The sequence below is a fragment of the Felis catus genome, chromosome D1 (genome assembly GCF_018350175.1).
Source record: "Felis catus isolate Fca126 chromosome D1, F.catus_Fca126_mat1.0, whole genome shotgun sequence".
Classification (NCBI taxonomy): Eukaryota; Metazoa; Chordata; class Mammalia; order Carnivora; family Felidae; genus Felis; species Felis catus.
The window spans coordinates 18,331,150-18,347,590 of NC_058377.1; the positions used below are offsets into that span (position 1 = coordinate 18,331,150).

A 16,441-nucleotide genomic window follows, 5' to 3' on the forward strand; every position below is an offset into this window, starting at 1 on the left:
GTGACACGTGCGGCGGGGTCACGTGTTGTTGTTGGGCCGCGAAAGCTGCTTCCGGGTCAATGCAGGACACTGGGCTCCGGCGGCCAGAGTGGGGGACGAGGTGAAGCGGAGCCGGGCCGGGGCCGGCCGGGACCAGGCCGGAGGCCGAGCGGCGGCGGCGACGGCGGTGGCCGGGAGGGGGGAGGAGAGGCGCAGCCCGAGGAGCCGCCGCAGCAGCTCCCCCGCCTCCCGGGCTGAGGGGTGAGTGGAGCCCGGGCCCGCCGGCAGTGCCGGCTTCTCGAGGCCCCGGGAGCTCCCCTCCGGAGCCGAGGCGGGAGGGCCGTTCCTGCTGGGGCGCAGTATGGGGGGGGGGGACGCCGGGAAGAACTCGGAGCGGGACGAGGCCTGCCTGGGAGGAGGGGAGGGCTGGGCCACCTGCCCGCGGCTGGAGGGAGGACGGGGCCAGGCCTGGCTGGGGAGGCGCGGGGAGGGCCCTGGGCTGGGAGGAGGCGGAGGGCTGGGTTGGGGGGGAGCCTGAGTTCCTGGGAGGCTCCGGGCTTCTTGCCGTGCCCTAGGGGCGTGGGGGTTGGAAAGATGCCCTCTGGCTGGTAGGAGATGGAGACGGGTCTGGGGCTGCTGGGGAAATAGGAAACTTTGTCTTCGAACCAGTGTATGGGGTGGGGGGTGGGGGGGAGTAGAGGACGTGTCCCCTGGGAGGTTCGGCGGGGAACGGGGCGGGCGGGCATTTCCAGGCCGCTGGGACACTAGGCCTGCTCCTTCCAGGGGCTGATGAAAGGACGCGGTAGTTTAACAAGGGCTCTGGGGAGAATCGTTTTGCCCTCACATTGGGAGACTTTGAGAAGGAGGGAATTGGAGTAAGATGGGGCCTGAGAGGAGGGTACCCGGCCCTGGGATCTGGGAGGGGGCCAATGTAAGGATCTCCGTGGAGCTTCATTCTTTGTTGGGGATGGGGAGCATTGAGTTCTAGATCCTCGCCTAGGAGGACACTCTGGGAATTGGTGAAACGAGATTTCATCCCGTCTTCTCTTGGCACAGTGATCCTAGAAGTTGCAGTTGAGGAAAGTTGGTTGGGAGAGTTGAACGGTTGACAGCTAGTGGAAGAAGGAGGAGCTGTCGTCTGAAGGTTGCTAAGTTACTGGGAGTTTGTAGGCAACCGCCTAGGGTTGTTGTTCGGGCAAGTTAGCAGTCCTTTCAGGTCCCGATGCTGGCTTAGCTGGGGCTGTCCCCCTTCTATGTATGCTTCCCTGGAGCTCTGAAATTGGTTTCCAAGAGTCCCTTTGGAGCGAAGAGATTATATGTAGGTGCTGAGGACTAATGAAAACACTCAGCCTTTGGGTCCTGAGGCATTAGAGCTAGATCTCTAGGGTAAGAGCTTGCAAACTTTTTTTTTTTTTTTTTTTTTACACATCATGCCCCATATGAAGAAGCACTTCTTACATTATGATCTAGTACATACCTATATAATGAGTGAAAAGTTTCGCAGAGCACTGTTCACCCTTAGGACACGTGTTACATTCTGATAAGTTCTATTCCGTTCCATTCACTTTTATTAAAAAATGCTGACTGAAATCCACCAAACTGATTTGTGGGTCACAAGCTGCTGCTTGAAAAACACTGTCCCAAGGCACAGTTCTTTGGCTTCAGTTAGGGTCCTCATGTTGTATGGTTCTACAGAGCTAGGATGATTATAAGGAGACGAGATTATAAGCAGATGGGGGTGGGGGGGGGGGTCAAGCCAGCCAGGTGCAACTGACCGCTTCATTTGTTTACATATTTATAACATGTAGCATATTTGGTGTTTTGGACCATAATCTTAACCTTTGGTATCTTAATGTGGCCTGACCATTTTATAAAACTTCTGAAGTACGTGCATGCTTTAATTTTCTCCATCCTTTGCTGTGTCAAAGAAAATGAGAGGCCTAATCCCGTTGAGTTGACTTATCCCTACAACATACTTAAGGTAATGCTAATGTTATAGTGTTGTAAATATACATTGGTTTGCTTTTCTGCCATATTTAGAAAAAAATCTCAAGCTGAAACCTAAACCCTTCTTACTCCAATGATACATGGTAAAAGAGTTATACATAATTAAAGATACAGGTACATGGTTTTAGTATATACTTTAAACTTAAATCGTAAGTCTGAGTATAACTTAGAATGAGTTAACATCTTAATTCCCCCCACGAAAATGTTTTTCTCTGTTTGTAAAATAGATGAGGTCTTCATATGAACAGTATTATAATGAATATTGGTGAGTATTGGTGAACAGAGAGACCTTCATGTGTTGCTATGTTTAAGTCTTTTTAAAGGTTGTCACCCAGCCTGTTGTTACATGATGTGGAGTGTCAAATAATGTTGCCTGATTTCGGGAGGTAAATGTATAGGGTTTGTATTTAAGACCAGTTTATTGGTGTTAATTTTTGTTGAGGATGCCTTCATATTATTTGGAACTTGGAATTCCAAGCCATAGCCATCAGAAAAGAATTGCCCAAATTAAACTTCATCACTGGGGCCATATTCTTGATGAGAAGCCTTATGAAAGCATTCTTAATCATCTTCAAACTTCGTGTGTTGTAAATTATATCTTGATTGATTGATTGATTGATTGATTATATCCTGGGTACTGGTGAGAGGGTCTGTGTTGGCATGTATCAGTCATCCTTTAAAAATGATCTTTTTTTTAATCAGGTAAATATTTGTTTTTGAAATCCTTGGCTTTAAAGAATGTTTAAAAGCTTTCTTTTTGTGGTAGTTGCTTGAAACATGAAGGAAGAGTCTCATTAATTTCGTTTTCCTGGGAATCATGTGTACCTGTCAATAAACAGTTGTGGAGAATTTACCCTGAGTGATTGTGTGTGCTTTTTTTTATAGTTTTCATTTTTTTCTCTTGAACCTCAGACTCTTAGGTCTGTCTACCTATAGTAGGCTCTTTTCCCCTTCCCCTTTTTGCTTCCAAACTTCTCTGGGTTTGGAAATTAGATGCTTATATTTGTTAGAACTTTGTGTAAAATAAGATTGTGCAGCTCTGAATAATGTTCTTTCAATTATATATGTATGTATATTATATGTATACTAATACTTTTTTTTAGCATATGAACTATGTGACATGTATTTTGGCTAGTCAGAGGCCTATTTATTGACCTCTTAATTGTGGGCTATCTTTAAAGTAAGTGAACTCTTTATATATTTAGTCTAGTTAGGCATATAAGAAGAATTTCTAAAAAGAAACCGGAAACTGACAGTGATAAAGAACCTAAGGAGTGAAGCGATCAGCCGTGATTGTTGCCTTTGCCCTACATGCAATGAGTCATTAAGAGTTGCCATTCCTCCCTTTTTAATCTTTTTCGTTACCCTCTCTTGACTTGGATTTCTTTGCAATTAGAATGCTAACAGCCTCACTGTTCCCATTGTCTGTTACTCTCATTCTACTTGATCTCACACAGCTTCATCAGAGTACTCTTCCAAAGAACAATGCCCTAATTTATCGTTTCTCTTCTCCAAAACCATTAACTTTCTAGTGCCAGCACTGAATAAAGTCTACACTGTTTAAGTTGACATTGACGGTATTCTGGAGCCTCTACTTTTATCCTGACCCTGTTTTTCCATTCCTAAATGCAGATCCTCTGTTCCCGCCAAGCTGTCTACTCATTGTTACTTTCTTTTTTAACTTGATTCCTAAAAATCTGGGAAATGTGTTCTTCATGAATTCCTACTCATCATTTTATTACATCATTTTATCATCTTCTTCCTTGAAGTCTTTCTTGCCTGTATTGCCAATACTACTTTTCCTACATTGCTTTGTGATATTTGTGTGTGTTTTTTCCTTCTTTCTTTTTTTTTTTTTTTTTTTTTTTTTTTTACCCCTTTTGGATTATAAATTCATAGAGGACAGGAGGCCCAAATGTCCTCAAATCTCTAGGACACCTAGCACAGGGTTTATCAGAGTTCATGGACCAAGTGAATCAGAATTGACTGAATTTATGGTTAAAATTGCAGGTCTCCAAAAATTCCACCTTAGACTTACTGAATCAGAATCTTAGAATTTGCCTAGGTGAGTCCTCTGTACAGTAAAATTTGAGAATCACTTACCTAGCATGATGCTTTAAATTACAGTAGGTACACACGTAATTTTGGTGCAAATGATGTAAATGAACTGAGTAATACCAACCAGTTCAGCAGATTGGTTTAATTTTAGGGCTTAGCAGTCAGGCAGCCTAGATTTGAATTCTGTTACCTTTACTCATTAGCCATCTGACATTAACTTTGCTTTTCTGATATATAAAGTGGCAGTAATAATAGTATCATTCATAAGGGAAAGTGACAGTTGAATGAGGTAATATGTGTAAAACAACGGAGTGCAAAGCACGAAGTAAGCTCAATAAATTTTATCTGCTGTGGTCATAATGATCAGCATGATAGCAGTGGTTATGGAAGTGATGAAAAGTGGTGAGAATAGGTTTCACGTCAGTCATTGTTAATAAGCAAATTGCTCAGGGTTTTAAGGATTCAGGCTTAACATTTATTTTCCATTTTAGACTAACAGTGGACCTGTATGGTGCTTAAATTCAATTAGCATGTTAAATTTTCCCCCTTTAACCTCCCCTTTGCCTAAAGAAAACTGCAGACTTTTAAACGGAGGGCCTTCGCCTCATTCCATCTGGTCCTGCCCGCCCAACATCATCTTCTAGCCCTGCTTACACACACCGCACCAGCGCAGTTTCTCACTTTGACTTACTTGGGCCTTTGCACGTGCTTTCCCCCTTTTTCATCTAGGGGATTCCTGTGACTCTTTTAAGACTCAGTTTCATGTGTGGCCAAGCTCAGTGAAGGGAGTCACTCCTTTGGTGTTCTCAGAGTGCTTTTCCCATCCTTACATACTACCTGTGTGTACATTGGACTTCTTTTTGGCAGGGAACGGATTTAGTCCTGGCATGTGTTCTAGGTACATAGTTAGCCCACCTCTGCTAGAGGCAGAGGGTGTCTGGTGGTTGACTCTTCTCAGCTGTCCCATTTGTCTGGACTTTGCTCAGCATGATCTGTTGACCACTTACGACATGCCAGACACAACCAAATGCTTTAAAAACTTCCATTTAATCTTCACGGTGACTCTAATGACTACGAAATAGCTATTAATAGTTCCATTTTACAAATGAGAAAGCAGGCGTAAAGAGGTAAGTAACTTGCTCGAATTCCAGTGCAGATTCGTGATTGAACTCAGGCTGAACTGAAGCCCCGAGCTCTTAATCACAGGGCTCTTCTAGAAACAGAGGTAAACAAGATGACACATTTCCAAAACCGGCTATGTGAAATTTTTACTAATAACTCATTCATGGTCCTTAGGAATGTGATCTATTACTAGCACTGTTAAGAAAAGATTATTTAAAGTAAAGGTCATCTGAGGTTAATGCTTTTCTAGTGATTTTCAAAATTTCTCTTTTGATTCTGTCATGCTCATCACTGGTATACTTGATTTTCATCTCATTGCTAGAAGATATTACATCATGTTTAATCAAAGTAAAATTCACTTTTTTATTCATTCAACAAATATTTGTTGCCCTCTGCCAGATACTCCTCTCCATAACACTGAGCCGGACTGACAAATCTCAGCTTTTGTGGGACTTAGGAGAGGGACTCAAGCACTAAACATGTAGTAGTAAGTGGTGTAAAGAACAAAAGTGGCTGAAGTAATGGTGATTAATGGTAGTAATGGGGCTCTTTTTGATGGGTTGGCCAGAGGCAGCTCATCGAGAAGGTAACATTTGTGTTTGAATTTGTTTGAGGCTTGGATGCTGAGATGAAGCCAGCAAAACCAAGAGCCAGGTAAAAGGCATTCCTGGGAATGCCTTAAGAGGGAATCAGCTTGGCAGTTCTGAGAAGTAGAAAGCCAGGCTGGCTGAAATCTAGTGGGTGGGAGGAGGTTCAGTGAGCAAGGTGAGCAGAGAACAGATTCAAGGAAGCCCTGAAGACCATGATAAAGAGATTGGATTTCATTCTAAGTGTGAAGGGAAGGCTTTGGTGAATTTAAGGGACATGATTTGACTTAAATTTTGAAAAGATCACTTGGCTTCTGTTGTGGAGAAGGGATCGTATAGTCATGAGAGATCAGGAAGGAAGCTATTGGAGCAGTCCCAGTGAGCGGTTGATGAAGGCTTAAACCAGAGTAAAGTAATGGGGACAGAAAGAATTGAGTGGAGTCAGGGTGTTTGGACTGTTGATAGACCTTGCTGATTAATTACATGGGACTGTGAGAGGAAGAGAGAAATAGGGGACTGGTAGAGGAAGAGAAGGTTTGAAAGAGAGACCTGAGAGTTCTGTTTTTGCCCCCTTTGTGCCCCTCGCTGATGATACATCCCCACCCTCCACGGATGCCACAACCCTGAATTTTGTGTTTATTACTCTTTAACTTCTTTACAGTTTTTATTACATATATATGTGACCGTAAACAATATGATTAATTCTGTTTTTGAATTTTGTAGAAGTGGAATTTACTGTAAATATTTTTACAATTATTTTATCCTTTCAACAGTGGTTTTTTTTATTGAATATCTTTTAATTTATTTTTTTTTTAATTTACATCCAAGTTAGTTAGCATATAGTGCAACAGTGATTTCAGGGGTAGATTCCTTAATGCCACTTACCCATTTGGCCCATCTCCCCTCCTGCAACCCCTCCCATAACCCTCTGTTTGTTCTCCATATTTAAGACTCTCATATGTTTTGTCCCCCTCCCTGTTTTTATATTATTTTTCCTTCCCTTCCCTTAGGTTCATCTGTTCTGTGTCTTAAAGTCCTCATATGAGTGAAGTCATATGATATTTATCTTTCTCTGACATTTCGCTTAGCATAATACCGTCTAGTTCCATCCACGTAGTTGCAAATGGCAAGATTTCATTCTTTTTGATTGCCAAGTAATACTGCATTGTGTATATATACCACATCTTCTTTATCCATTCATCTGTTGATGGACATTTGGGCTGTTTCCATACTTTGGCTATTGTTGATAGTTATTGCTATAAACATGGGGGTGCATGTGTCCCTTCGAAATAGCACACCTGTATCCCTTGGATAAATACCTAGTAGTGTAATTGCTGGGTTGTAGGGCAGTTCTATTTTTAATTTTTTGAGGAACCTCCATACTGTTTTCCAGAGTGGCTGCACCGGTTTGCATTCCCACCAGCAGTACAAAAGATCCTCTTTCTCCACGTCCTTGCCAGTATGTGTTGTTGCCTGGGTTGTTAATATTAGCCATTCTGACAGGTGTGAGGTGGTATCTCATTGTGGTTTTGATTTGTATTTCCCTGATGATGAATGATGTTGAGCTTGTTACCATGTGTCGGTTGGACATCTGGATGTCTTCCTTGGAGAAGTGTCTATTCGTGTCTTTTGCCCATCTCTTCATTGGATTATTTGTTTTTTGGGTGTTGAGTTTGATAGTTCTTTATAGATTTTGGATACTAATTCTGTATCTGATATGTGGTTTGTAAATATCTTCTCCCATTCTGTCAGTTGCCTTTTAGTTTTGCTGATGGCTTCCTTTGCTGTGCAATTTTGATGAGGTCCCAATAGTTCATTTTTGCTTTTGTTTCCCTTGCCTCTGGAGGTGTGTTGAGTAAGAAGTTGCTGTGACCAAGGTCAAAGAGGTTTTTGCCTGCTTTCTCTTTGAGGATTTTGATGGCTTCCTTACATTTAAGTCTTTCATCCATTTTGAGTTTCTTTTTGTGTCTGGTGTAAGAAACTGGTCCAGGCTCATTTCTCTGCATGTCGCTGTCCAGTTTTCCCAGCACCATTTGCTGAAGAGACTGTCTTGATTCCATTGGATGTTCTTTCCTGCTTTGTCAAAGATTAGTTGGCCATACGTTTGTGGGTCCATTGGGTTCTCTATGCTGTTCCATTGATCTGAGTGTCTGTTTTTGTGCCAGAACCATACTGTCTTGATGATTACAGCTTTGTAATACAGCTTGAAATACAGTGTTTTTTTTTTTTTTAATATAAATTTCCGGTATACAGCTTTGTAATTCACATCTGCATACGCTACAGAGTGGTTACTACACAGGTCTAGTTACCATCCATCACCAATCATTTGACCCCCTTCACCCATTTCCCACCCCCGTAACCACAATCCTCTCTATCTATGAGTTTATTTTTGTTTTGTTTGTGCATTTGTTTTGTTTTTTAGATTCCACATTTGAGTGACATCATGCAGTGTTTGATTTATTTCACTTAGTGTAATACCCTGAAGTCTATCCATGTTGTCCCAAATGGCAAGATTTCATTCTTTTTTATGCTAAATAGTATTCCATTGTATAAATATACTACATCTTATTTATCCATTTATCTATCAGTGGACACTTAGGTTGTTCCATATATTGGCTATTGTAAATAATGCTGCAGTGAACATAAGGGTGCATATATTTTTGAATTAGTATATTTGTATTCTTTGGATAAATATCCAAAAATAGGATCGCTGGATCATATGGTGGTTCTTTTCTTAATATTTTGAGGAATCTCCATATTGTTTTCCATGTGGCTGCCCTAATTTACAATCCCACCAACAGCGTTATGAGGGTTCCCTCTTCTCCATATCCTCTCCAACACTTGCTGTTTCTTTTCGTTGTGATAATAGTCATTGTAACAGGTGTTAAATGATATCTCATTGTGGTTTTGATTTGTTTACATTTGTCTAATAGTAATGATGAGCATTCATGTGCCTATTGGCCATATGGTGTGTCGTCTTTGGAGAAATGTTTATTTAGATCCTCTGCCCATTTTTTAATTAGGTTGTTTGGATTTTTTTGTTGTTGTTGAATTGTGTGAGTTCTTTGTATATTTTGGGTATTAACCCCTCGTCACATACATGTTTGCAAATCTCTTCGCCCATTCAGTAGACTGCCTTTTCGTTTTGATGATGATATCCTTGACTGTGCATAAGCTTCTTAGTTTGACATAGTCCCATTTGTTTATTTTTGCTTTTGTTTCCCTTGCCTTTGGAGTCAGATCCACAAAGGCATTGCTAAGACTGAGTCAAGGAGCTTACCATCTATGTTTTCTTCAGGAATTTTGTGGTTTCAGGTCTTACATTCAAGCCTTTAATCCATTTTGAGTTGTAAAATAGTGATATAGTTTCATGCTTTTGCATGTAGCTGTCCAGTTTTCCCAGCACTATTTATTGAAGACTGTCCTCCATTGTATACTTCTTTGTCAGAGATTAATTATCCATATATTGTGTGAGTTTATTTCTGGGCTCTCAGTTCTGTCCCACTGATCTGTGTATCTGTTTTTATACCAAATTCAAATCAATTGTTTAAAAATTGAAGTATAATTAACATACAGTGTTATGATAGTTTCAGATGTATGATATAACGATTCTACAATTCTGTACATTTCTCAGTGCTCATTAGGATACGTGTACTCTTAATCCCCTTTGTCTATACCATACTGTTTTGATTGTTGTAGCTTTATAGTCTAGTTTGAAATCAGGTAGCATGATATTTCCAGCTTTCTTCTTCTTTCTCAAGATTGCTTTGGCTATTCCAGGCCTTTTATAGTTCTATACAAATTTTAGAATTATTTGTTCTAGTTCTGTAAAGCATGCCTTTGGAATCTGATAGGTAGTGCATTGAATCTGTATTACTTTGAGTAGCATGAACATTTAACTATTAATTCTTTTAATCCATGAGCATGGAATATGTTTCCATTTATTTGTGTCTTAGATTTCTTGATTTTAAAAGTCATTTATGTTGATGAGAAAACCAGAGAACTATCAATTGTTAGTTTCCATTGCTGTGTAACATTGCATTTTATGAATATAGCATAATTTATTCAAGCCTGTTCTTGGATGTAAAGGCCTTTATTTGGTCAGGATTTTCATAATTTAACACAGTATTGTTGTTGTGAACATTCTTATGCTTGTCTCCTTGTACACTTGTGCAAGTTCCTATAGAGTTTACACTGAGAAGTAGAATTGCCATATCACAGGATATGTGCATCTTCAACTTAACTAGACAGTGATAAAGTGTTTTCCAAGGTATTTGTACCAGTTTTTATTAAGGTATTTGTACTCCCAGTATCAGTGGAAGAGTTTGTGTTCTTCCATTTTCTCCAGTACTTTGGTAGTGTCAGAGTTTTTAAGTTTTGCTAATTTATATAAAATAATATTCCATTGATATTTTAATTTTTGTTTCTGAATATTATTAAGCTTGAACATCTTTTACATATATGTATTAGTCGTTGGAATTTTATCTTCTGTTAAATAATGTGTTCATATCTTTTGTCATTTTCTATTGGATTGTTTTTCTTTTTCTCACTATTTTTAGGAATTCTCTGTATTAGTTACATGTGTTGGAAGCATCTTTTTCCAGTTTCTGTCTTATGTATTTTCATGTTTAATGTCTTTTGATCAAAAGTTTTTTTTTATTTTACTGGCCAACCTTTCCTTTATGGTTCTTTATGTTTATGAAATATTTCCCTAAATCAAGATTTTAAAGTTCTTCTCCTATTAGAAAAAAATAACTGTTTTCTTTTCATAAGGATAAGGCTTGAGTTGAGTTTTTCTATGTTGTGAGGGAAGTATTCACTTTTCTCATATTGATACTCACTTGTCCCAGGATCGGTTACTCAAGTTTCATGTTTTCCTACTGATCTCTTTGCCATTTCCTGCCATATTTACATGGGCCTGTTTCTGGACCGTCTTTTCTATTCCATTGATCTCCACCCCCCCCTCTTCCCAGCCACTCCCAACCCCCCGAGTTGTTTTCTTTAACAAAGTACACTTTGTACTTATGGTACTTATGTAGAGTTGCCGTGAACACTGAATGAGTGAATGTGGAACCATTGCTCCTGTGGGAGATACAAGGTTAGGTTCCTGCCAGTTCTGGTCACATTTTTGTCAACTGATCAATACATAACCTTGTTTTATATGTGTGTCTGTTTAAAGACATTTTATTCAACATACATTGTTGATCTCTTAACTTTGAGTTCAGAGTGCATAGCAGTACAGTTCATGTTTGAGTAAATCGTATCTAACAGTCTTTCTCCATAAGGCACATCACAGGCTTCTTGTGTGTAAGAACACTAGACAGCACTTCTGCAGGACACTTCAGAGCCGTCGTAATAATGAAAACAGAAGAATATGAAAAACATGGCGCTAAATCGCAAAAAGGGTGCTTGCTTACAGCGTGAGAGCTGAAGCAGGATGGCAGAGGGCTACCTTGTTCTATCTCAGCTGGATACGTGCGCGGTGGGCGATTCAGCTTAATATCTGCACGTGCCTGTGAGCTGCAAGTATGGATTTGGGGGCCACAAACAAACTTTATTGAATAGGTGAATTTGCAAATAATGAATTCTATAATAGTGACCCTCGACTACGCTATGAAATCTGGTGAGAGACGCAGTGTTTCAGGAAACCCTTGTCTTCAGTACTTTTTCTCCCATGCTTGCACATGTCTTCATAACATTTTAAGAGAATAAGTTAATACCAAGGATGTCTCAGATGCTAAGTTCTGATTGTCAGATGCCATCATCTCAGTAAAAACACTTCTTATTTGAGAAGGTTTTTACTTATTATCACAGTATTGTTATTTAGTTCATAGTTAAATGGGCAAAGAATTTTAGGAAAGAATTATAACTCTTCAAATGTTGAAAACAAATGTAAATTATTAAATCCTTATTCTTGTGACTCTTGTGTGATGAACACAGTTTCTCATAGGTACTATTAGTAATTTAAGGCATGACTTTTGTAAAGTCAAGTGCCCTTTGGAAGTTTTTTTTTTTTCTTTTCTTTTCTTCTTTTTCCTTTTCTTCTGGAAGTTTTAAAAATGCTGACTCTGTTAGTCCCTTATCCGTTAGTGCTGTTTGTCCACATGAACGTTGTTAGTAAAGGAGTCCAAGAAAGTGATTAATGAAGATTGTATACTTTATAAATCAAACCTCTCACAAAATGGATTTATTGAGACTTGGCTAGTTTATCCTTTACTCACTGGTTCACATTCTTAAGTGAATTGTTGGCACTAATTTGGTAAGTGTGCTGGGGGAGTAATAACCAGAAATTTGGGACTTGCTCTATGTTCATCTTATTTGTATATATATAAATATACATGCATATAAATATAAGTTTATAATATATAAATATAAATTTATAATATATAAACATATATAAAGATATATTTATACATATTATAAATATATAATACACATACATATATAATACATATATTAATAATATGTAATATGTAAATATATAAAATATAAATATATATAAATATATATACACACTGTGTGTTTGTATGGCATATGTTCCATAATTTTTTGAAATATTTTATATCGTGGTAAAATATAAGATAAAATGCAGTTTTAACCATTTAAATTTTTTTTAATTTTTTTTTAATGTTTATTTATTTTTGAGACAGAGAGAGACCCAGCATGAGCAGGGAAGGGGCAGAGAGAGAGGGAGACACAGAATCTGAAGCAGGCTCCAGGCTCCGAGCTGTCAGCACAGAGCCCGATGTGCGGCTCAAACTCACGGACCGTGAGATCATGACCTGAGCCCAAGTCGGACGCTTAACCGACTGAGCCACCCAGGCGCCCCTAAATTTTTTTTTTAAACATTTATTTATCTTTGAGAGACAGAGCAAGACAGAACATGAGTGGGGGAGGGGCAGAAAGAGGTAGGTACACAGAATCCAAAGCAGGCTCCAGGCTCTGTCAGCACAGAGCCTGATGCGGGGCTTGAACCCACGAACCGTGAGATCATGATCTGAGCCAAAGTCGGATGCTCAACCCACTGAGCCACCCAGGCGCCCCATTAACCATTTTAAAGTATATGGTTCAGTGGCATTAAGTATATCCACATTATTCTACAACTGTCAACACCATCCATCTCCAGGACTTTTTCACGTTCCTAAACTGAAACTCTGCCCCATGAATCAAGAATGCTCATGCTTAGCTCTCCCCAGTCCTGGCGACCATCATTCTACTTTCTTTCTCTGTGAATTTGGCTACTATAGATCCCTTGTATAAGTGTAATCATATGGTATGTGTCCTTTTATATCTGGTTTCTTTCACTTAACATTATGTCTTCAGAGTTCACCCATGTTGTAGCACGTGTCAGAATTTCCTTTCTTTTCAAAGCTGAGTAATATTTCATTATCTGTATACACACCACATCTTGCTTATCCATTCATCCATCCATGGATATTGGGGTCATTTCCATCTTTCGGCTATTGTGAATAATGCTGCTATGAACACTGATATACAAATATCTTTTCAAGTCCAAGCTTCCAGTCCTTTTTTTATGTATCCACAAGTAGGATTGCTGGGTCATATTGTAAATTATAAGTTTAATGATTTGAGGAACTGCCATACTGTTTTCCGCAGCAGCTATACCATTTTACATTCTCACCAGAAAGACATATATATTCATCTTTCATTACTAAACAGTGCCTGTTCTCAAGTATGGCATAAATCACTAGCTTTTGCATATAAAATGTGAAGTATTAATATGGATACTAAAATAATCAGTATTAAATTTGTTGTGACTATAGTTTTTGCAGAAGAATTTAACTTGTGCTAGGTAGCAAATATTTCTGACTGCTCCTGATTCATTGCTGTATCATTTCATCTCTTATTTTTGGAATCTCCATGGAGAGGTAGACATAATTATGCGTTTCAGTAGCTATGAAGCATTTTTGTTCACAAGGACTCTGGTTTCAGAGTTTATTAATAAAACTGCTTTTTTTGTTTGTTTGTTTTGTAAAGTACACTTGATATCCACAATCAAAAGTGATTAGAAAACTCATTGATTAGCACATTTATAGAGTGCCGATTATGGATACAAAGAAACATTATGATATGGTCCTTACCCTCAAGAGCTATGCAATCGAAGGCCATGAGACATAAACACATGAAAATCACATTACTGGGCCAAAGTTAAATAATAATGGCATGTAGGACAAAAATGATACCATGCTAACATGTGACTGATTAATCGTCCGCTGAAAATTTTAGGCAGTAGATACCCTGAGCTCAGCTCAAAGGAAAAGGACCATTATGACAGGAGGTATCTGTGAAGTTTATTCTGAGCAAGATATTGAAGAATACATAAAATTTAGAGAAGAAGGGGAAAGACCTTCCAGTTAAGGAGGAATGACATTAGAAGTGTCAGACATTTTTATTGCCTGAATCACTAATTGGCATTAATTGGCATGGTCCTGGGACCAAAAACAGATCAAATCTATTTAACAAAGTTACAAGTAAGTCCCCCCAGCTGTACATTAATGCTACCATGCTCCCTGGGTGGTGATGGGAGTAGTAATAGCGGTGGCAGTAAAAACTATAGTAAATGGATATTTATTAAGAGCTTTCTAGGTGCCAGGCACTGTGCTAAACACTTATTACCCATATTGTCTCCATTCGTTAGCAACCCTATTACTCTTTTTTATGGATGAGGCAATGGAGACTCCGAGAACCGAAGTAACTTGCCCACAGTCACACAGAGCAGTAGAGTCAGTTCTGATTTACCTCCAGGCAGTTTGGTTTTTAGAAACAGCACATGTTACCTACCACTGGGCAAACCACCATAGCACTAAATGTGGAAGAGGCTAGTGATCTGGAAACTTTGCAACTTTTCTGTGTAGCTGCTGTTTAACATCCTGGCAATCCCTGGTTACGTGCTGGAATGGTGTGTAAATTCTGCTATAAGGCTGCTTGCAGAGTGATGGACTAGTAGTTTGTTCCTAGTAAGGCCTTGCTTTAACTTAATAGCTTTTGTAGGTGTTCAGGAGGAGAGATAATGGGGGTAATTAATCTCTTCTGTATTCAGCTGAGTAATGACCTTAAACTTGTGTATTCACAGTTGAAAGATAGCACGCATATATGATTTTCTTCTGATGAAAACTACTCTGTTCAAGAGACTAATATCCATTGCTTTTTGGTGGGAAGGAGAAGTTAAAAATAATTTTTGCCCCTTTGGTGACGAGACTAGCCCTGCTGCTTAGTTTTGTGGTTCAGTTCCCCTGATGTGGTTACAAGGCATGTTTTGGCTATGATCGTTTTCGATTATTTTAATAAGTTGTGTTTCTATGATTTGTGCATGGTGTCATATACTGTTGACATGAAATATACCTTTTTTTTTTTTTTTTTGAGTAAAGATAGCATGACTCAACAGATTAGGGGTACCGAAAGTATGACTTAGCATGCTGGTTGGGCCGTGGAAACTCAAGCAAGTCAGCTCAGTTTCGTGTCCTGTAAACAGAGATAAGTGTCAATTTGTCTATTTCAGAGGGTGGTTATGGAAATTACTAGCCTTTAAAAGATTGTTAATCTCAGTGTGGGGAGACTTGGCTTTTGGAGAACATTGACTCAAGAGCAAATGTATCTACCTCCTGAATTTTGAGTGAGTGAGACATTAAAGCCTTGAGATTTTCCCAAATGGAATCTTGCCATATGGAAAGGTAGGGTTGGATGCAAATTTGTTTGTGAAGGGGTTGAGACGGGGAGTAAGAGTGGAATTCTCCTTGGAAGCCATTGAGGTAAAGGATATAGTGAATGTTGAGCTTTTTTCACTGTTCTTGTGATTGCTGAAAGTGTATGGAAAGTGATTTTTTTTTTTTTAATTTCAGAATGCATGATTTCATAGGATATAGACAACTGGCTTAAGCCAACATTTCTGGACAGTAAGAAACTGCAAATCAAGGAAGAAGTGCTTAGAAATATTTTCACATAAAGAGGTACTTAAGTCTAAATGGCAGTGTTTTCTTTTTATGTATGTGTGTATGTATGTTTGCATTTTATTTTTTTTTAATAGCAGTATGTTCTTATTTTTTTAACTACTTTTTCATCAAAATCGTAACATTCTTGGGCTAGAGCATTTAGATAAGACCTGTCAAGTGCTGTGTGTATGTCCAGTAGACCATGCCCAGGAGGGGCAGTCCTGTTTGCTACTGTGTGGCTGTAGATGAGAAAACGGACTTTTTGTCCAACATTAAACATGCCTCATATGCAATATAGTTCTTTCGTAGACAACATAGACAGCTCTGAAGCCGTACTCACTGGTAACACGGAGTCACAGTTTTAGACATCTTTGGCGTCACTACTATAATGAAGTAAAGAATTTGGGTTAGATATTTTAAGGTCCGTCATGCTCTTAAGGTGAAGCAAAGTGATGTGGTACGTGAAGGGGGAAGCAGTGCCCCACTAAAAGCATAACCCAAGGACTGACCAGGAGTCTGAATTCACATTTCATTTGGCAATGTTGGATTTTTTTTTTTTTTAATCTTCTACCAAAAGGAGTTGATATGCCACATTATTACACTTGGGTGTAGTTTAGTGTGCAGTTGAGAGACTGAGAAACAGGGTGGTTCTTAGTAGGCTGTGAAACTGTGGCATGGTGTATTATGATAATGGATTTATCAGCTGCGGTCAAGTTTTGCACTTGGAATGCTTAGAGT

At 39.1% G+C, this 16,441-nt stretch overlaps 1 protein-coding gene across 3 annotated transcripts in view; it reads left to right on the top strand.

Moving 5' to 3' along the window:
- The first annotated feature begins 101 nt into the window (after positions 1–101).
- Positions 102–16,441, top strand: part of TECTA (tectorin alpha) — a 161,446-nt gene continuing 145,106 nt past the window's right edge. For 2 of the 3 annotated variants that reach the window (XM_023239201.2, XM_023239199.2), the window contains exons 1-2: positions 102–240; positions 15,614–15,721. The gene's annotated coding sequence lies outside the window, so the exon portion shown is untranslated. The remainder of the gene's footprint in view (positions 241–15,613; positions 15,722–16,441) is intronic. The other variant, XM_023239200.2, reaches the window with a different exon arrangement.